Source organism: Mobula hypostoma, chromosome 27 (genome assembly GCF_963921235.1).
Source record: "Mobula hypostoma chromosome 27, sMobHyp1.1, whole genome shotgun sequence".
Lineage (NCBI taxonomy): Eukaryota > Metazoa > Chordata > Chondrichthyes > Myliobatiformes > Myliobatidae > Mobula > Mobula hypostoma.
Window position 1 is genome coordinate 37,324,480 of NC_086123.1, and position 22,339 is coordinate 37,346,818.

A 22,339-nucleotide genomic window follows, 5' to 3' on the forward strand; every position below is an offset into this window, starting at 1 on the left:
ACACAGAACAACACAAGCCCACATTGTTCAGCAGAACAACACAAGCCCACAGTGTTACACAGAACGAAACAAGCCTACCGTGTTACACAGAACAACACAAGCCCATAGAGTTACACAGAACAACACAAGCCCACAGTGTTACAGTGAATAACACAAGCCTACAGTGTTACACAGAACAATAGAAGCCCACAGTGTTCAGCAGACCAACACAAGCCCACAGTGTTACACAGAACAACACACGCCCCCATTTGTTCAGCAGCACAACACAAGCCCACAGTGTTCTGCAGAGTAACACAAGTCCACAGTGTTACCCAGAACAACACAAGCCCACAGTGTTACACAGAACAATACAAGCCCAGAGTGTTATATAGAACAACACAAGCCCACAGTGTTCAACAGAACAACACAAGCCCACAGTGTTACATCGAATAACACAAGCCCGCAATGTTACACAGAACAACACAAATCCACAGTGTTCAGCAGAACAACACAAGCCCACTGTGTTACATCAAATAACACAAGCCCGCAGTGTTACACAGAACAACTCAAGCCCACAGTGTTCAGCAGAACAACACAAGCACTCAGTGTTCAGCAGAATAACACAAGTCCACCGTTTTCCACAGAACAACACAAGCCCACCATGTTCAGCAGAACAATGCATGCTCACAGTGTTCAACAGAAGAACACAAGCTCACAGTGCTACACAGAACAACACAAGCCCACCGTGTTACACAGAACAGCAGAAGCCCACAGTGTTACACAGAAAAGCGCATGGCCACAGTGTTACTCACAACAACATAAGCCCTCAGTGTTCAGCAGAAGAACCCAAGCCCAGTGTGTTACACAGAAAAACATAAGCCCACAGTGTTACACAGAACTACACAAGCCCTCAGTGTTACACAGAACAACACAAGCCCACACGGTTCAGAAGAACAATACAATCCCACTGTGTTACATAGAATAACACAAGCCAACAGTGTTACACACAACAACACAAGCCCACAGCATTCAGCAGAACAACACAAGCCGACAGTGTTACACAGAGCAACACAAGCACACAGTGTAACACAGAACAACATAAGCCCACAGTGTTCAGAAGAACACAAGCACACAGTGTTCAGCAGAATAACAAAAGTCCACAGTGTTACACAGAACAACACAAGCACACAGTGTTCAGCAGACCAACACAAGCCCAGAGAGTTACACAGAACAACACAAGCCCACATTGTTCAGCAGAACAACACAAGCCCACAGTGTTACACAGAACGAAACAAGCCTACCGTGTTACACAGAACAACACAAGCCCATAGTGTTACACAGAACAACACAAGCCCACCGTGTTCTGCAGAGTAACAAAAGTCCACAGTGTTACACAGAACAACACAAGCCCACACGGTTCAGAAGAACAATACAATCCCACAGTGTTATATTAAATAACACAAGCACACAGCGTTACACACAACATCACAAGCCCAATGTGTTACACAGAACAACACAAGCCCACAGTGCTCAACAGATCAACATAAGCCCACAGTGTTCAGCAGAACAACACAAGCACACAGTGTTCAGCAGAATAACACAAGCCCACAGTTTTACACAGAACAACACAAGCCCACCGTGTTCAGCAGACCAACAAAAGCCCGCAGTGTTACACAGAACAACACAAGCCAACACGGTTCAGAAGAACAATACAATCCCACTGTGTTACATAGAATAACACAAGCCAACAGTGTTACACACAACAACACAAGCCCACCGCATTCAGCAGAACAAAACAAGCCGACAGTGTTACACAGAACAACACAAGCCCACCGTGTTCAGCAGACCAACACAAGCCCGCAATGTTACACAGAACAACACAAGCCCAGAGTGTTCAGCAGAACAACACAAGCCCACAGTGTTACATCGAATAACTCAAGCCCGCAGTGTTACACAGAACAACACAAGCCCACAGTGTTCAGCAGAACAACACAAGCCCACAGAGTTACACAGAACAGCACAAGCCCACAGTGTTACACAGAACAACACAAGCCCACAGTGTTACACAGAACAGCGCATGGCCACAGTGTTACACACAAGAACATAAGCCCTCAGTATTCAGCAGAAGAACCCAAGCCCAGAGTGTTACACAGAAAAACACAAGCCCATAGTGTTACACAGAACAACACAAGCCCTCAGTGTTCAGCAGAACTACACAAGCCCACAGATTTACACAGAGCAACACAAGCCACAGTGTTCAGCAGAACAACACAAGCCCACAGAGTTACACAGAACAGTACAAGCCCACAGTGTTCAGCAGAACAACACAAGCCCACAGTGTTACACAGAACGAAACAAGCCGACCGTGTTACACAGAACAACACAAGCCCATAGTGTTACACAGAACAACACAAGCCCACAGTGTTACAATGAATAACACAAGCGTACAGTGTTACACAGAACAATAGAAGCCCACAGTGTTCAGTAGACGAACACAAGACCACAGTGTTACACAGAACAACACAAGCCTACAGTGTTCAGCAGAACAACACAAGCACACAGTGTTCAGCAGAATAACACAAGTCCACAGTTTTACACAGAACAACACAAGCCCACCATGTTCAGCAGACCAACACAAGCCCGCAGTGTTACACAGAACAACACAAGCCCACAGTGTTACACAGAACAACACAAGCCCAGATTGTTACACAGAACAACACAAATCCACAGTGTTCAGCAGAACAACACAAGCCCACAGTGTTACATCGAATAACACAAGCCCGCAGTGTTACAGAGAACAATACAAGCCCACAGTGTTCAGCAGAACAACACAAGCCCACAGTGTTACATCGAATAACACAAGCCTGCAGTGTTACACAGAACAACACAAGCCCACAGTGTTCAGCAGAACAACACAAGCCCAGAGTGTTACACAGAACAACACAAGCCCACCATGTTCAGCAGACCAACACAAGCCCGCAGTGTTACACAGAACAACACAAGCCCACAGTGTTACACAGAACAACACAAGCCCAGATTGTTATACAGAACAACACAAGCCCACAGTGTTCAGCAGAACAACACAAGCCCACAGTGTTACATCGAATAACACAAGCCCGCAGTGTTACCCAGAACAGCACAAATCCACAGTGTTCAGCAGAACAACACAAGCCCACAGTGTTACATCGAATAACACAAGCCCGCAGTGTTACACAGAACAACACAAGCCCACAGTGTTCAGCAGAACAACACAAGCCCAGAGTGTTACACAGAACAACACAAGCCCACAGTGTTCAGCAGAACAAAGCATGCTCACAGTGTTCAACAGAAGAACACAAACTCAGAGTGCTACACAGAACAACACAAGCCCACAGTGTTACACGGAACAACACAAATCCACAGTGTTCAGCAGAACAACACAAGCCCAAAGTGTTTCACAGAACAACACAAGCCCACAGTGTTACACAGAACAACACAAGCCCACATTGTTCAGCAGAACAACACAAGCCCACAGTGTTCTGCAGAGTAACACAAGTCCACAGTGTTACACAGAACAAAACAAGCCCACACGGTTCAGAAGAACAATACAATCCCACAGTGTTACATAGAATAACACAAGCCGACAGCGTTACACACAACAACACAAGCCCAATTTGTTACACAGAACAACACAAGCCCACAGTGTTCAGCAGAACAACACAAGGCCACAGTGTTACACAGAACAACATAAGCCCTCAGTTTTCAGCAGAAGAACCCAAGCCCAGAGTGTTACACAGAAAAACACAAGCCCACAGTGTTACACAGAACAACACGAGCCCTCAGTGTTCAGCAGAACAACACTAGCCCACAGAGTTACACAGAACAACACAAGCCCACAGTGTTCAGCAGAACAACACAAGCCCACAGAGTTACACAGAACAGCACAAGCCCACAGTGTTCAACAGAAGAACACAAGCCCACAGTGTTACACAGAACAACACAAGCCCACACGGTTCAGAAGAACAATACAATCCCACAGTGTTACATAGAATAACACAAGCCAACAGTGTTACACACAACAACACAAGCCCACAGTATTCAGCAGAACAACACAAGCCGACAGTGTTACACAGAGCAACACAAGCCCACAGTGTTCAGCAGAATAACACAAGTCCACAGTTTTACACAGAACAATACAAGCCCACAGTGTTCAGCAGACCAACACAAGCCCGGAGAGTTACACAGAACAACAGAAGCCCACATTGTTCAGCAGAACAACACAAGCCCACAGTGTTACACAGAATGAAACAAGCCGACTGTGTTACACAGAAGAACACAAGCCCATAGTGTTACACAGAACAACACAAGCCCACAGTGTTACAGTGAATAACACAAGCCTACAGTGTTACACAGAACAATAGAAGCCCACAGTGTTCAGCAGACCAACACAAGCCCACAGTGTTACACAGAACAACACACGCCCCCATTTGTTCAGCAGCACAACACAAGCCCACAGTGTTCTGCAGAGTAACACAAGTCCACAGTGTTACCCAGAACAACACAAGCCCACAGTGTTACACAGAACAATACAAGCCCAGAGTGTTATATAGAACAACACAAGCCCACAGTGTTCAACAGAACAACACAAGCCCACAGTGTTACATCGAATAACACAAGCCCGCAATGTTACACAGAACAACACAAATCCACAGTGTTCAGCAGAACAACACAAGCCCACTGTGTTACATCAAATAACACAAGCCCGCAGTGTTACACAGAACAACTCAAGCCCACAGTGTTCAGCAGAACAACACAAGCACTCAGTGTTCAGCAGAATAACACAAGTCCACCGTTTTCCACAGAACAACACAAGCCCACCATGTTCAGCAGAACAACGCATGCTCACAGTGTTCAACAGAAGAACACAAGCTCACAGTGCTACACAGAACAACACAAGCCCACCGTGTTACACAGAACAGCAGAAGCCCACAGTGTTACACAGAAAAGCGCATGGCCACAGTGTTACTCACAACAACATAAGCCCTCAGTGTTCAGCAGAAGAACCCAAGCCCAGTGTGTTACACAGAAAAACATAAGCCCACAGTGTTACACAGAACTACACAAGCCCTCAGTGTTACACAGAACAACACAAGCCCACACGGTTCAGAAGAACAATACAATCCCACTGTGTTACATAGAATAACACAAGCCAACAGTGTTACACACAACAACACAAGCCCACAGCATTCAGCAGAACAACACAAGCCGACAGTGTTACACAGAGCAACACAAGCACACAGTGTAACACAGAACAACATAAGCCCACAGTGTTCAGAAGAACACAAGCACACAGTGTTCAGCAGAATAACAAAAGTCCACAGTGTTACACAGAACAACACAAGCGCACAGTGTTCAGCAGACCAACACAAGCCCAGAGAGTTACACAGAACAACACAAGCCCACATTGTTCAGCAGAACAACACAAGCCCACAGTGTTACACAGAACGAAACAAGCCTACCGTGTTACACAGAACAACACAAGCCCATAGTGTTACACAGAACAACACAAGCCCACCGTGTTCTGCAGAGTAACAAAAGTCCACAGTGTTACACAGAACAACACAAGCCCACACGGTTCAGAAGAACAATACAATCCCACAGTGTTATATTAAATAACACAAGCACACAGCGTTACACACAACATCACAAGCCCAATGTGTTACACAGAACAACACAAGCCCACAGTGCTCAACAGATCAACATAAGCCCACAGTGTTCAGCAGAACAACACAAGCACACAGTGTTCAGCAGAATAACACAAGCCCACAGTTTTACACAGAACAACACAAGCCCACCGTGTTCAGCAGGCCAACAAAAGCCCGCAGTGTTACACAGAACAACACAAGCCAACACGGTTCAGAAGAACAATACAATCCCACTGTGTTACATAGAATAACACAAGCCAACAGTGTTACACACAACAACACAAGCCCACCGCATTCAGCAGAACAAAACAAGCCGACAGTGTTACACAGAACAACACAAGCCCACCGTGTTCAGCAGACCAACACAAGCCCGCAATGTTACACAGAACAACACAAGCCCAGAGTGTTCAGCAGAACAACACAAGCCCACAGTGTTACATCGAATAACTCAAGCCCGCAGTGTTACACAGAACAACACAAGCCCACAGTGTTCAGCAGAACAACACAAGCCCACAGAGTTACACAGAACAGCACAAGCCCACAGTGTTACACAGAACAACACAAGCCCACAGTGTTACACAGAACAGCGCATGGCCACAGTGTTACACACAAGAACATAAGCCCTCAGTATTCAGCAGAAGAACCCAAGCCCAGAGTGTTACACAGAAAAACACAAGCCCATAGTGTTACACAGAACAACACAAGCCCTCAGTGTTCAGCAGAACTACACAAGCCCACAGATTTACACAGAGCAACACAAGCCACAGTGTTCAGCAGAACAACACAAGCCCACAGAGTTACACAGAACAGTACAAGCCCACAGTGTTCAGCAGAACAACACAAGCCCACAGTGTTACACAGAACGAAACAAGCCGACCGTGTTACACAGAACAACACAAGCCCATAGTGTTACACAGAACAACACAAGCCCACAGTGTTACAATGAATAACACAAGCGTACAGTGTTACACAGAACAATAGAAGCCCACAGTGTTCAGTAGACGAACACAAGACCACAGTGTTACACAGAACAACACAAGCCTACAGTGTTCAGCAGAACAACACAAGCACACAGTGTTCAGCAGAATAACACAAGTCCACAGTTTTACACAGAACAACACAAGCCCACCATGTTCAGCAGACCAACACAAGCCCGCAGTGTTACACAGAACAACACAAGCCCACAGTGTTACACAGAACAACACAAGCCCAGATTGTTACACAGAACAACACAAATCCACAGTGTTCAGCAGAACAACACAAGCCCACAGTGTTACATCGAATAACACAAGCCCGCAGTGTTACAGAGAACAATACAAGCCCACAGTGTTCAGCAGAACAACACAAGCCCACAGTGTTACATCGAATAACACAAGCCTGCAGTGTTACACAGAACAACACAAGCCCACAGTGTTCAGCAGAACAACACAAGCCCAGAGTGTTACACAGAACAACACAAGCCCACCATGTTCAGCAGACCAACACAAGCCCGCAGTGTTACACAGAACAACACAAGCCCACAGTGTTACACAGAACAACACAAGCCCAGATTGTTATACAGAACAACACAAGCCCACAGTGTTCAGCAGAACAACACAAGCCCACAGTGTTACATCGAATAACACAAGCCCGCAGTGTTACCCAGAACAGCACAAATCCACAGTGTTCAGCAGAACAACACAAGCCCACAGTGTTACATCGAATAACACAAGCCCGCAGTGTTACACAGAACAACACAAGCCCACAGTGTTCAGCAGAACAACACAAGCCCAGAGTGTTACACAGAACAACACAAGCCCACAGTGTTCAGCAGAACAAAGCATGCTCACAGTGTTCAACAGAAGAACACAAACTCAGAGTGCTACACAGAACAACACAAGCCCACAGTGTTACACGGAACAACACAAATCCACAGTGTTCAGCAGAACAACACAAGCCCAAAGTGTTTCACAGAACAACACAAGCCCACAGTGTTACACAGAACAACACAAGCCCACATTGTTCAGCAGAACAACACAAGCCCACAGTGTTCTGCAGAGTAACACAAGTCCACAGTGTTACACAGAACAAAACAAGCCCACACGGTTCAGAAGAACAATACAATCCCACAGTGTTACATAGAATAACACAAGCCGACAGCGTTACACACAACAACACAAGCCCAATTTGTTACACAGAACAACACAAGCCCACAGTGTTCAGCAGAACAACACAAGGCCACAGTGTTACACAGAACAACATAAGCCCTCAGTTTTCAGCAGAAGAACCCAAGCCCAGAGTGTTACACAGAAAAACACAAGCCCACAGTGTTACACAGAACAACACGAGCCCTCAGTGTTCAGCAGAACAACACTAGCCCACAGAGTTACACAGAACAACACAAGCCCACAGTGTTCAGCAGAACAACACAAGCCCACAGAGTTACACAGAACAGCACAAGCCCACAGTGTTCAACAGAAGAACACAAGCCCACAGTGTTACACAGAACAACACAAGCCCACACGGTTCAGAAGAACAATACAATCCCACAGTGTTACATAGAATAACACAAGCCAACAGTGTTACACACAACAACACAAGCCCACAGTATTCAGCAGAACAACACAAGCCGACAGTGTTACACAGAGCAACACAAGCCCACAGTGTTCAGCAGAATAACACAAGTCCACAGTTTTACACAGAACAACACAAGCCCACAGTGTTCAGCAGACCAACACAAGCCCGGAGAGTTACACAGAACAACAGAAGCCCACATTGTTCAGCAGAACAACACAAGCCCACAGTGTTACACAGAATGAAACAAGCCGACTGTGTTACACAGAAGAACACAAGCCCATAGTGTTACACAGAACAACACAAGCCCACAGTGTTACACAGAACAACACAAGCCCTCAGTGTTCAGCAGAACAACACAAGCCCACAGAGTTACACAGAACAACACAAGCCCACAGTGTTCAGCAGAACAACACAAGCCCACACAGTTACACAGAGCAACACAAGCCCACAGTGTTACACAGAACAGCACAAGCCCACAGTGTTCAGCAGAACAACACATGCTCACAGTCTTCAACAGAAGAACACAAGCTCACAGTGCTACACAGAACAACACAAGCCCACAGTGTAACACAGAACAACACAAGCCCACAGTGTTCAGCAGAACAACACAAGCCCACAGTGTTACACAGAACGAAACAAGCCGACCGTGTTACACAGAACAACACAAGCCCATAGTGTTACACAGAACAACACAAGCCCACAGTGTTACAATGAATAACACAAGCCTACAGTGTTACACAGAAGAATAGAAGCCCACAGTGTTCAGCAGACCAACACAAGCCCACAGAGTTACACAGAACAACACAAGGCCACAGTGTTTAGCAGTATAACACAAGCCCACAGCATTCAGCAGAACAACACAAGCCGACAGTGTAACACAGAACAATAGAAGCCCACAGTGTTCAACAGATCTACATAAGCCCACAGTGTTCAGCAGAACAACACAAGCACACAGTGTTCAGCAGAATAACACAAGCCCACAGTGGTACACAGAACAACACAAGCCCAGAGTGTTATACAGAACAACGCAAGCCCACATTGTTCAGCAGAACAACACAAGCCCACAGTGTTCTGCAGAGTAACACAAGTCCACAGTGCTATACACAACAACACAAGCCCACAGTGTTCAGCCGAACAGCACAAACAGGAACAAATATGAAACCGAGGAAAACAAAATCAGTCTGCACTAGGAATAGCCAGGGAGTTGCCAGGAGAATGTCAGAGAGTTCACATCACGTAGTGAGTGAACCACGACTGTCTGTGCACTAGCACACAACCCAAGGGATTGCTTCATGCTTGTGTGACAAGCAAATATCCTGGAACACTTCAGAAACTGGATATAATCCAGGATAAAATTGCTCCTGATTTATCTTGGCTGCTTTGTGTTCACAGTGTGACATACCAGGGTGTCTTTGACAGGAAAACTGCAGGAAGTGGGGCTGGGAAACTTCAGCCTCTGTCAGTTCCCCTCCAGATCGCCATTACCTTGCTGTAAACATGAACCTGTTGTTCCAAAAGACATGAACTGCATTAGTGTAAGAAGTTGGCTCACCATCAAATGCTCAAGGGCACCAAGATGTACTTAATGTTTGAGCTTACCACTGATGTCCATCTTCTATCAGTGAACTGAAAAAAGAGCAAATACCCAGTGGGTCGGGCAGCACCTGTGGAGGAGTAAAACACAGCTTCTGGTTGATGACTTTTCATTGGAGGTACTTTCTGCACCCTGACTAGAGCTGTCCGAATTCTCAGTTCCATCGGGTGCACAGTGATCCATCTGTTTCAATGCAAGAAGTATCATAAGTTGCAATGTAGAAGGTGGACAAAATCGAAAAGGGTGAACACAGGACCGGGGTTATATTTGACTGCATGCAGTATACCGGATACGCTAGGTGGATTTGTAGCACAGCTACAGATTGGCAGCTATGATATTGTAGGCATTACTGAATCATGGCTGAAAGAAGCTTATAGCTGGGAGCTTAATGTCCAAAGATACACATTGTATCGAAAGAAAAGGCGGGGAGGAAGCAGGGGTGGCATTGCTCTGATGTGAAAAATGAAATCAGATATTTAGGAAGAGGTGGTACAGGGACAGGTTTGGAAGGTGTTGAATCATTGTGGATAGAGCTAAGGAAGTGCAAGGGTAAAAGGACCCTGACCGGAGTTGTATACAGACTCCTAAACAGTAGTAAGGATGTGGCCTGCAAATTATAATGGGAGATAGAAAATATATGCAAAAGGACAATGCTTCAATAGTCATGGGGGATTTCAATATGCAGGTAGATTGGGAAAATCAGGCTGGTGTTGAATTCCAAGATAGGGAATTTCTAGAGTGCCTACAAGGTGGCATTTTAGAGCAGCTCATCCTTGAGCCCACTAGGGGATCAGCCATTCTGGATTGGTTGTTATGCAATGAACCAGAATTGATTAGAGAGCTTAAGGTAAAGGAACTCTGAGGGCCAGTGATCATAATATGATCAAATTCAGCCTGAAATTGGAGAAGGAGAAGCTAAAGTCATATGTATTGGTATTACAGTGGAGTAAAGGGTATGAGAGCAGAGTTGGCAGGAATTGATTGGAAAACAACACTGGCAGGGCTGACCAGCAGAGCAACAATGGATGGAATTTCTGGAGGTAATTCGGAAGGCTCGGGATATAAGCATCCCAAAGTAGAAGAAGTAATCTGAAGGAAAGTCGCCACAGTCATGGGTAACAAGAGAAGTCAATGTCAACATAAAAGTCAAAGAGAGGGCATATAATAGAGCAAAAATTGGTGGGAAGTTAGAGCATTGGGAAACTTTTCAAAGCCGACAGAAGGCAACTAAAAAAGTAATTAAGAAGATGAAGATGGAATATGAAAGTAAGCTGGCCAATGATATTAAAGAGGACACCAGAAGTTTCTTCAGACACATAAAGTGTAAAAGAGAGGCAAGAGTGAATATTGGATTGCTGGAAAATGATGCAAGAGAGGTAGTAATGGGGGACAACGATACGGTGGACAAACTGAATAAGTATTTTGTGCCAGTCTTCACTGTGGACGATACTAGCAGTATGGTGGAAGTTTTGGATGTCAGGGGTCATGAAGTGTGTGAAGTTACCATAACTAGAGAGAAGGTTCTTGAGAAACTGAAAGGTCTGAAGGTAGATTAGTCACCTGGGGCAGATGGTATACATCCCAGGTTTCTGAAAGAGGTGGCTGAAGATATCCTAGAGGCCTTAGTTTTGATCTTTCAAGAACCACTAGATTCTTGAATGGTTTGAGAAGAATGGAAAATTGCAAGTGTCACTCCAGTCTTCAAGAAGGAAGAGAGGCAGAAGAAAGGAAACTATAGGCTGGTTAGTCTGACCTCAGTGGTTGGGAAGATATTAAAGTCGATTTTTAAGGATTAAGATTTACGATATTTTGAGACACATGATAAAATAGGCCACAGTCAGCATGGTTTCCTCAAGGGAAAATCTTACCTGGCAAATCTGTTGCAATTCTTTGAAGAAATAACAAGCAGGATAAACATCGGAGAATCAGTTGACGTTGTGTATTTGGATTTTCAGAAAGCCTTTGACAGGGTGCCACACATGAGGCTGCTTAACAAGGATGATATTACAGGAAATATTCTATCAGGGATAAAGCTTAAGAAATTTTGTTTGGTTGGATGCTGCACGATGTGTCCCGTTACAAAACAGTACATAGAAATAACAAACTATACACAATATGTGATTAAACTATTAAACTTTATAATTCTTACTTTGGCTATATGGTTAGTAAAGAAAATGAAAAAAAGAAAAAGGGTCCATTCTTATGAAACAGTCTATTGCGCAATGTTGGAGCTCACTGATAAGCCAATTGTCCACCATCGACCTCCTCCGATCGTCACTGACCATCGGACCCTCACTCCGAGTCCACCCCGTCCGGCAGTCTACCAAATCTCTTCATTCGCGTCTCCTCTCCTCATCTCTCCCCGGCAAAAGACCGCGAAAATCTCTCTTCCAGCTCACAAGAAAGAACAATAGCATTCCGAACCCCGTTATCTCTAGTCATAACCCAAACATTGCTGCTACAGAGAAACCATTACATTATCAGTGAAACCCTACAGCATGTTACATATGTTAATGACTTGGATGATGGAATTGATGGCTTTGTTGCAAAGTTTGCTGACAATATGAAGATAGGTGGAGGGCAGGTAGTTTTGAGGAAGTAAAGAGGCTACAAAAAGACTTAGACAGATTAGGAGAATGGGCAAAGAGGAGCCAGATGGAGTACAGTGTTGGGAAATGTCTAGTCATGCACTTCAATATAAGAAATGAAAGGGTTGACTATTTTCTAAATGGAGAGAAAATACAACAAACTGAGGTGCAAAGGGACTTGGGAGTCCTTGTGCAGGATTCCCCAAAGGTTAATTTGCAGGTTGAGTCTGTGGTGAGGAAGGTAAATGTGATGTCAGCATTCATTTCAAGAGGACTAGAATATAAAAGCAAGGAGGTAATGTTGAGACTTTATAAAACATTGGTGAGGTCTCCCTTGGAGTATTGAGAGCTGTTTTGGGCCCCTTCTCTTTGAAAAAATGTGCTGAAACTGGAGAGGGTTCAAAGGAGGTTTATGAAGATGGATGAATGGCTTTGATGACTCTGGGGCTGTATGCATTAGAATTCAGAAGCATGACCTCATTGAAATGTATCGAATAGGGAAAGTGGATGTGGAGAGGATGCTTCGTATGGTGGAAGAGTTTAAGACCAGAGGACAGCCTCAGAATAGAAAGACATCCTTTTAGAATGGAGATGGGGCGGAATTTCTTTAGCCAGAGTGGTAAACCTGTAGAATTTGTTGCCACAGACAGCTGTGGAGGCCAAGCCTTTATATATATTTAAGGCAGAGGCTGTTAGAGTTTTGTTTGGTCAAGGCATGAAGGGATATGGAGAGAAGGAAGGAGATTAGGGTTGAGAATATTGGATCAGCCATGATGAAATGGTGGAGCAGACTTGATGGGCCAAATGTCTATATCTGCTCTGATATCTTATGGTCTTATTTGGACCAGGAGGTATGGCTTAAATCACAATCCTTGGCAATCTCTGGGCAGTGGCTATTGACATTTAATGAGATCACACTCAGGTTCTTATCTAGTCTTGGCTTATTTTTAAATGAGTTTCATGTCATCTTTTCTGAGCTGCAATTTTAAACTTGTTATATTTATAGACAAGTACTTAACTAATGTTGGTTCTAATGCCACCAGACCAAAAGAAATAGGAGCAGGATTAGGCCACTTGGCCCATTAAGTCTGCTTCACCATTCGTTCATGGCTGATTTATTATCCCTATCAACCGATTGTCCTGCCTTTTCCCCTAAACTTGTGTCACGTACTCCCTGTTGGGTTAAAGAACCAGCAGAAATGGAAAACACTTTGGAGTCCAGTATTGCTATTAACTAATGGTATTTATTAGTAACTACGCAATACAGTAATATAAAATCAGATATATAAAACAGGTTAGCAATGATTATATATAAGTAAGGGTGGAAATATATATGAAAACCAAGCTCCTTTGAGTCTAGGGGTAAATAGATAGTCTTACGATGATGAGTAAAGTTCAGTTCAGTTTGTGGTATTGAGTTGAGTAGTGATGGAGAGAGAGAGAGGGAGGGTGAGCTGACGCTGTCGATCTTCCTGTTGCCCTCTGAAATCCTTTAGAAGTCACTGACTGTGACCACAACAAAGGGGACCATTCTTCTGTGGTGGAATTATCAACCCAGGTGAGGGTCGGACGCATGAATAACTCCCCGCCGGTCACACCCTTTTCACACTGCGAGAGCCACTGATCGATCCTCCAAAACCCACCTTTTCTGTGGGCACAACAAACGTTATTCAGTGTCCAAAACCATGTGTCTGTGGGTCTATCAGCTGACCTTCTATTTATTTCACCGTGCTGAATATCAACTGTCCATCAAGCAGCTCCTCCCTTTTCTCTCTGTAAGAATTTAGAAGCTGCCAGTACCCTCGCAGAAGTGTAAACATGCTGCAGAGAAACCATAACATCGATTGTCCATCAAATAACTCCACCTCTCTCTCCTTCCATGGCAACTCAGAAGTTGATAGCAGTAGTCAGTGTCCTTGTAAAAGTGTAAACACAAGCTGAAAGACAAACTCTACCCCTCTCTCTCTCTCAGCAGAAATCCAAAAGTTAGTCTCAGTTCTTACTTGTGCGTAAAATGACAGTCCACAGCAAAAATGAACCCCAGGGGTACATAACAGTTGTGAAACCCTGACTAATGAAGACTTCTGCTTTAAATATACCCAATGATTTGGCCTCCACAGGTGTCCGTGGTAATGAACACCCTGTTCCTGTACACTGTAGAGAGCTTTCAATATTCAGTAGGTTTCAAGGAGATCCAGAAAGTACATTCTTGTAACTCTTTACATGGCTGGCCACCTCTGATTTAGTTTAAACATTTAGAAACATAGAAACATAGAAAATAGGTGCAGGAGTAGGCCATTCGGCCCCTCGAGCCTGCACCACCATTTATTATGATCATGGCTGATCATCCAACTCAGAACCCTGCCCCAGCCTTCCCTCCATACCCCCTGACCCCCGTAGCCACAAGGGCCATATCTAACTCCCTCTTAAATATAGCCAATGAACTGGCCTCAACTGTTTCCTGTGGCAGAGAATTCCACAGATTCACCACTCTCTGTGTGAAGAAGTTTTTCCTAATCTCGGTCCTAAAAGGCTTCCCCTCTATCCTCAAACTGTGGCCCCTCGCGCTGGTTCTTTAAAGGTAAACTCTCTGTGTTGGCATATGCTTGTTGATAGAAGTAATTAGATTCTTAATTCCAAGGAGATCAGGGCAAGAGGAGTTCGTAACGTCATCCATGAAGGTAAGGAAGTAGTCTTTAGCCAATACCCCTAAGGTGGCCATGACACCAAAACTCTAGCGAATCCTGCAGATGTACCATCACAGAGTGCATTCTGATAGGTTGCACCACCATCTGGTATGGAGGTGTCAATGCACGGGACTGTCAGAGGTTTAGAGGGTTGTCGATGCAGCCCGCACCATCACAGCTTCAAGTCACATCTGCTGGTGAAGGAAACCAGGAGATGAAGATTGAACCTGGGTCCCTGGTGCTATGAGCCAGTGGTCAATTAGCTGCACTGCAGAATCAAGTTGATAGAATGGTAGGGAAAAATTAATAGATTCAAAGACAGGCAGACCGGGCCTGCTAAGATGGGCATCTTGGGCAGTATGGACCAGACTGAAGGGCAGGGGCTGTGCCTTATGATTCTGTGACTCATAGAACACAAAATGGTACAGGCCCTTCAGCCATGATGTTGTGCTGGCCTTTTAACACAGCCTCCATTTCTCCTTTCATCCGTTGGAGGATCAGACACCCTGAGCCAATAGGCTGGTCCTGGACTTATTTCCTGGCATAATTTACATATTACTATTTAATTATTTATGGTGCAACTGTAACAAAAACCAATTTCTCCTGGGATTAATAAAGTATGACTATGACTATGACTATGACTAGCATTTTAAATGTCCCTAATGTATCTGTCTCCGCTACTCTCCCTGTCAGTACATTGCACACACACACCACTCTGTGAAAATCCATTTCTGACATCCTGCCTATACTTTCCTCCAAACGCATTAAAATTATGCCCTTTCGTATCAGCCATATCCTTCCTGGAATAAAAGTGTTGGCTATCTACTTTATCAATGCCTTTTCTATGCATTATACAACCTTGCAATTCATTTCCTTACAGGCAGCTATGAAACAAGAACCTGAAAAAACCCATTCAGAAAAAGACTGACAAACATCCAATGTGCTGAGAGAAAAGAAGAAACAAATCATACAAACAATAAAAGTAAGCGAATCGCATTTAGAATGAAAGTGAGTCTTCAGACATAGAATCTGAAGCAGGCCCACAGCCTCAGGCTCAGTTCAGCACATAAGGCAGTAAATGTCATGGATCTTGCAGACACGGAGTCTGGAGCAGTGAGCAGAGTAAACGTTGCTGAGCAGTGAGCATAACCAGAGGGACTCTTGCCTCTGGTCCCGATGCCCTGCCGTTTCAATCCATCTGGCTGGGCATTTAATTGTCCAAACATTGGGTCATTCCTCGCTCCAAGACCTGGACCATGTCGCATCGATATGCTCTGGACCTGGCTTGTACCTGACCTTTCCAAATTGGCCCGGTGTTTAGATTGATCAAACCTGGCTCTTGGTTTAGGTGGTCAGGCCTGAATCTGCCTCTCCTCCGCTCCATATGTCCTGACTTCACCACGAATCTGCCTCGACCTCGCCCCGACCAAGCCATGAATATGTCTCGACCTCGCCCCGACCAAGCCATGAATATGCCTCGAGCTCGGCCCCAACGTCGTCATGAATATGCCTCGACCTCGCCCCGATTGGAAATGGAAGCAATGTTTTCAGTGCTTTCGTGGCTATCTCAGGATATTTAGCCTTGATTTTGATCCAGAATGCCGGCAGAGATGATATGTCAAATATACATTTCAGCCTGCCGTCATTTGCAAGCTTAAGGAGTTGATCTCCTTCCCGTGCTGACACGGATGACATGCGGGTAATGACCTCGCATGTGTAATGGCTCAACAGCGCGTGACAGGGAATGAGGAAAGATGCCGCTGACTCATATCGCCAAATCATATCGTTCCCTCGCAGCCCGGTAGCATATGCTTTGCGGCCCGGTACCGGTCCACGGCCCAGTGGTTGGGGACCGCTACCCTAAACTATCTAAGTCTCTCTGTCGGCTCGTTGGTTCCTCAACACTATCCATTCCTCCACTTATCTTTGTATCATCGTCAGATTTAGCCACAAATCTATTAATCCCATAGCCCAAATCCTGTGGAACTCCACTGGTAACCGGCAGCCAGCCAGAATAGGATCCCTTTATTCCCATTCTCTGTTTTCTTCTGTTCAGCCAATGCTCCACCCATGCTAGTTACTTCCCTGTAATTCCATGGGCTCTTATCTTGCTAGGTAGCCTCATGTATGGCACCTTGTCAAAGGCCTTCTGAATATCCAAGTACCCCACATCTACTGTATCCCCTTTGTCTACCCTGCTGCAATTTCCTCAAAAAATTGCAGTTGGTTAGTCAGGCAGGATTTTTCTTTCAGGAAACTATACTGGTTTTGGCCTATCTTCCCATGTGCCTCCAGGTTTTCTGTATGCTCATCCCTAACAATCGATTCCAATAACTTCCCAACCACTGATATCAGGCTAACAGGTCTATAGTTTCCTTTCTCCTACCCTTCTTAAACAGCGGAGTAACATTTGCAATTTTCCAGTCATCCAGTACAAAGCCAGAATCTATCAATTCTTTAAAGATCATTGTTAATGCCTCTGCAATCTCTCCAGCTGCTTCCTTCAGAACCTGAGGGCGCATTCCATCAGATCCAGCAGATTTATCCACCCTCAGACCATTAAGCTTCCTGAGCACCTTCTCAGTCGTATTTTTGGTTGCACATACTTCACTTCCCTGACACACTTGAATGTCCGGTATACTGCAGATGTCTTCCACTGTGAAGACTAATGCAAAATACGCATTCATTTCCTCTGCCATCTCTGCATCTCTCATCATAATATCTCCAATGTCATTTCCTACTGGTCCAATATCTACCCTCAACTCTCTTTTACCCTTTATATAGTTAAAAAAAGCTTTTAGTATCTTCTTTGATATTAGTTGGCGCTTCCTTTCATAATTCACCTTTTCCTTCTTAATGATCTTTTTCGTTTCCTTCTGCAAGTTTTTAAAAGCTTCCCAATTCTCTATCTTCATACTAACTTCGGCTTCCTTATATGCCTCTCTTTTGCTTTTACTTTGGCTCTGACTTCACTTGTCAGCCATGGTAGTGTCCTTCTTCCATTCGAAAATTTCTTATCTGTCTTGCACTTTCCTCATTTTTTGCAGAAACTCCAGCCATTGCTGCTCTGCTGTCCTTCCTGCAAATGTCTCTTTCCAGTCAACCTTAGCCAGTTCCCCTCTCATGCCACTGTAATTTCCTTTATTCCACTGAAATAGTAACACATTGAAATTTAGTTTCTCCTCAAATTTCAAAGTGAACTCGATCATATTGTGATCACTGTTCCCTAAGGGTTCCTTAACCTTAAGCTCTCTTATCACCTCCGGATCATTGCACAACACCCAATCCAGCACAGCCAATCCCCTAGCGGGCTCAACAACAAGCTGTTCTAAAAAGTCATCCCTTAGACACTCTACAAATTCTCTCTCTTGAGGTCCAGTACTGGCCTGGTTTTCCCAATCCACTTTTATGTTAAAATCCCCAACGATTATCATGACATTGCCCTTCTGACACGCCTTTTGTATTGTTACCTACCTCGTCACGGGTTAAATAACCAGCAGAAATGGAACACACATTTAGTCTGGTTTTGGTGTTAACTAATTCTATTTTTATTCGTAACTACGCGAAACAGTAATATCCATCCAGATAAATTAAACAGGTTAACAGAACTTATGTATACAGAGGTGTGTAAATGTGAAACCCAAACATCTTCTAGCTTAGGTGGTAACGGATACAGTCTTACAATGGAATGTAAGATAGTTCAGTTCAATGCTCAGGTTAATTAATGAGAGATATTTGTAATCCAAAGTCGAATGTTGTGAGAAGGCAATTATGTCGATATAACACAGATTCCACATTAGTAATACCAGATAACAAGGGCTCTAGGTTTTATCTCCGAAGTTGTTCCACTCCACACATGGAATATCACCAACAGTGATCTTCAACGAATATCCTTTCAACACAAGTGGTACCACACCGGAATTCAGCTACGGGACTTCTCAAAGTGGTAGCCACAGGACACTCAAACAGAATCCATGTATGGATTATCACCAACAGTAGTCTATCACTAAGGTACTGTCTTCAAGTGGTAAACTACCAACCCAGGCAAGGGTCGATAGACCGTTAGATTCCACACGGTTACCCTAAACACACAACATGATAGCCAGTTATCCAGTTCCATGATATATGAAATAACTCCAACAGTGATTTGCCACAGGGGTGCCTTTCTTCAGTGAGCTACCACACCCAAACAAGGGCAACACACAAGTGGTGTTAACAAAGGTACTCCCTTCATCAGAGAACCCACTCCTGTGGATTAACTAAGTGACAATCACACTTTCATAGTCGAATGGAACTCAAACCCACCCTCACGGGCTACTCAGAGAAAGAGTCCAAACAGTAACCTCTTTGTCACTAGGTTTCTTCTGTTTCAAACCTCCTCTCCTCTCTGCAAGCTTCTTCCAGGTGCAGAAAACTTGTGAGAGTCATTTATCAATACTCAGGATTGACCTCAACTCACCCCTTTCGGCCTACTGGAAGTTTAAACTAGGACCTCACTCACTGGCGTCTTTCATTGATCGAATCCATCTTGACTCTGAGCATGTGTTTCTCTGTGTCTGTAACTGTCCTTGTAAAAAGTAAACACGCTGCAGAGAAACCATAATACGAGCTAAAAGGCAGACTCCACCCCTCTCTCTCTCAGCAGAAATTCAAAAGTTAGTCTCAGTTCTCTCTTGGGCATTAAGGTGACAGTCCATGGCAAAAAGGAACCCCAAGGGTATATAACACTATCTCCTACAGTAATTTGTAATCCACATCCCGGCTGCTGTTTGGAGGCCTGTATACAACTGCCATTAGGGTCCTTTTACCCTTGCCATTTCTGAACTCAACCCATAGAGACTCTACAGCTTCCGATTCTATGTCACCTCTTTCTAATGATTTAATATTATTCTTTATACACAGGGTCACACCACCCCCTCTGCCTACTAACCCGTCTCTCCGATACACCATATATCATTGGACATTCAGCTCCCAATGGCAGCCATCCTTTAGCCAAGTTTCAGAGATGGCCACAACTTCATTCTTGCCAATCTGTAGCTGAATTTCAAGATCATCTATTTTATTTCTTATGCTGCATGCATTCAAATACAACATTTTCAGTCCAGTATTTGTTGCTCTCTGTTTTAACTGCACCATACCTCTATTGACCTGAAACTCATCCCACTGGCTGTGATTGTGCCTCATCTCCTGTCTGTTCTTTCTATAATCTCTGTTGCGTGCAATCTTTGATTTATTTCTGTTTTCCCCTTCCTCAGTCCTATCACTCCAGTTCCCATCCCCCTGCCAAATTAGTTTAAACCCTCCCTAACAGCTCTATTAAATATGCCCGCTAGAATATTGGACCCCTTTGGGTTCAGATGTAACCTACTCTTTTTGTACAGGTCGTACCTCTTCCAGAAGATGCCCCAATGATCCAGGAACCCGAAGCCCTGCCCCCTGTATCAGTCTCTCAGCCACGCATTAATATGCCTGATCATGCTATTCTTGCGCCTGTTAGCACATGACACAGGCAGCCATCCTGAGATTACCACCCTGGAGGTCCTGCTTTACAGCTTCCTGCCCAACTCCCTGAATTCTCTCTTCAGGACCTCCTCCTTTTTTCTACCTTTCTCATTGGCACCAACATTGCTGTTCACCTTCTCCCTTCAGAATACTCTGCACCTGCACCTGTTTGAGACATCCTGTACCCTGGCACCTGGGAGGCAATTCACCATGTGGGTATCTCTATTAGGCTGACAGAACTGCCTGTCTGTTTCCCTCACTATGGTATCCCCTATAACTACCACATTCCCCATCTTCTTCTCTCCCTTCTGCACCACGGAACCAGGCTCAGTGCCAGAGACCTGATCATTGTGGTCGTCCTCTGTCGGGTCACCCCCCTCAACAGCATCCAAAACGAGGTAACGATTACTGAGGGGGATGGCCACAGGGGTGATCTCTACTATCTGAGCTCTTCCCATACCTTTCCTGACAGTCACCCACTTATCTACCTCCTGCAGCCTCAGGGTGACTATCTCCTTGCAACTCCTCTCTATCTCCTGCTCACTTTCCCTAATAAGCAGTAGGTCATCAAGCCACAGCTCCAGATCCCCAATGTGGCCTCTCAGGAGCTGCATCTCGGTGCATCTGGTGCAGATAAGGCCATCTGGGAGACTGGAAGAATCTCAGGATTGCCATATCCGACACCCAGAGCAAAGTACTAACCCTACAGACGTGTAATTTATTCCTCTAAAAAAAAATGGAAAGAAACAAAAGACGAAGTCCACTTACTCACTTACCTCGCCGAAGCCCGAATGGGCCAAACCTCTCTGCTTCAAATCATTCTGTCGATGACCGCTGGCTTGATGAAAAATCACCGGAAAGTGGTCTGAAATTTACTACTTTGCAGCAGCAGGTTAGGGTACGACAGCTTTAAGGGTCAGATTCAGAATCAGGTTTATTATCACCAGCATGTGGCTTGAAATTAGTTAACTTAGCAGCAGCAGTTCAATGCAATACGTAATAATATATAAAAAAATAAGTAAATCAATTACAGTAGGTATATATTTACATGCATAGTGGGTAACAACTCAATAGATTCAAAGATGAATCTCTGAATACAGTCCAGTCCACCAGTTCAAAGCAGTCTTGTAGGTATTCCTATGCCTCCCTTGTCCAAACCTTCTTGGTGCTTCACTACTGGTACTGCAGTCTTCAGTCTCTGCCTATACTCTGGGAGAAGTACAGCCAGGTGATTAAACTTCCTCCAAATGAAGGATTAATGATGGTGTAACAGCGGTCCAGTGTGGTGTAACAGTAGTCCAGTGTGGTGTAACAATGGTCCAGTGTGGTGTAACAGTGGTCCAGTGTAGTATAGCAGTGGCCCCGTGAGGTGTAGCAGTGGTCCAGTGTGGTGTAACAGTGGCCCAGTGTAGTGTAATAGTGGCCCAGTGCGGTGTAACAGTGGCCCAGTGTGGTGTAGCAGTGGCCCAGTGTGGTGTAACAGTGGTCCAGTGTGGTGTAACAGTGGTTCAGAGTGGTGTAACAGTGGTCCAGTATGATGTGGCAGTGGTCCAGTGTGGTGTAACAGTGGTCCAGTGTGGTGTAACAGTGGCCCAGTGTAGTGTAATAGTGGCCCAGTGTGGTGTAGCAGTGGCCCAGTGTGGTGTAGCAGTGGTCCAGTGTGGTGTAACATTGGTCTAGTGAGGTGTAACGGTGGTCTAGTGGGGTGTAACGGTGGTCTAGTGGGGTGTAACAGTGGTCCAGTGTGGT

The 22,339-nt window shown here is 44.8% G+C and overlaps 1 protein-coding gene across 6 annotated transcripts in view; it reads left to right on the top strand.

The window, feature by feature from the left end:
- The window catches only part of LOC134338586 (unconventional myosin-XVIIIb-like), a 471,306-nt gene that overhangs the window by 73,289 nt on the left and 375,678 nt on the right, over positions 1-22,339 (top strand). For 2 of the 6 annotated variants that reach the window (XM_063034530.1, XM_063034535.1), the window contains exon 2: positions 15,969-16,070. The exons of the other annotated variants lie outside the window; for them this stretch is intronic. The gene's annotated coding sequence lies outside the window, so the exon portion shown is untranslated. The remainder of the gene's footprint in view (positions 1-15,968; positions 16,071-22,339) is intronic. 6 annotated transcript variants of the gene reach the window in all.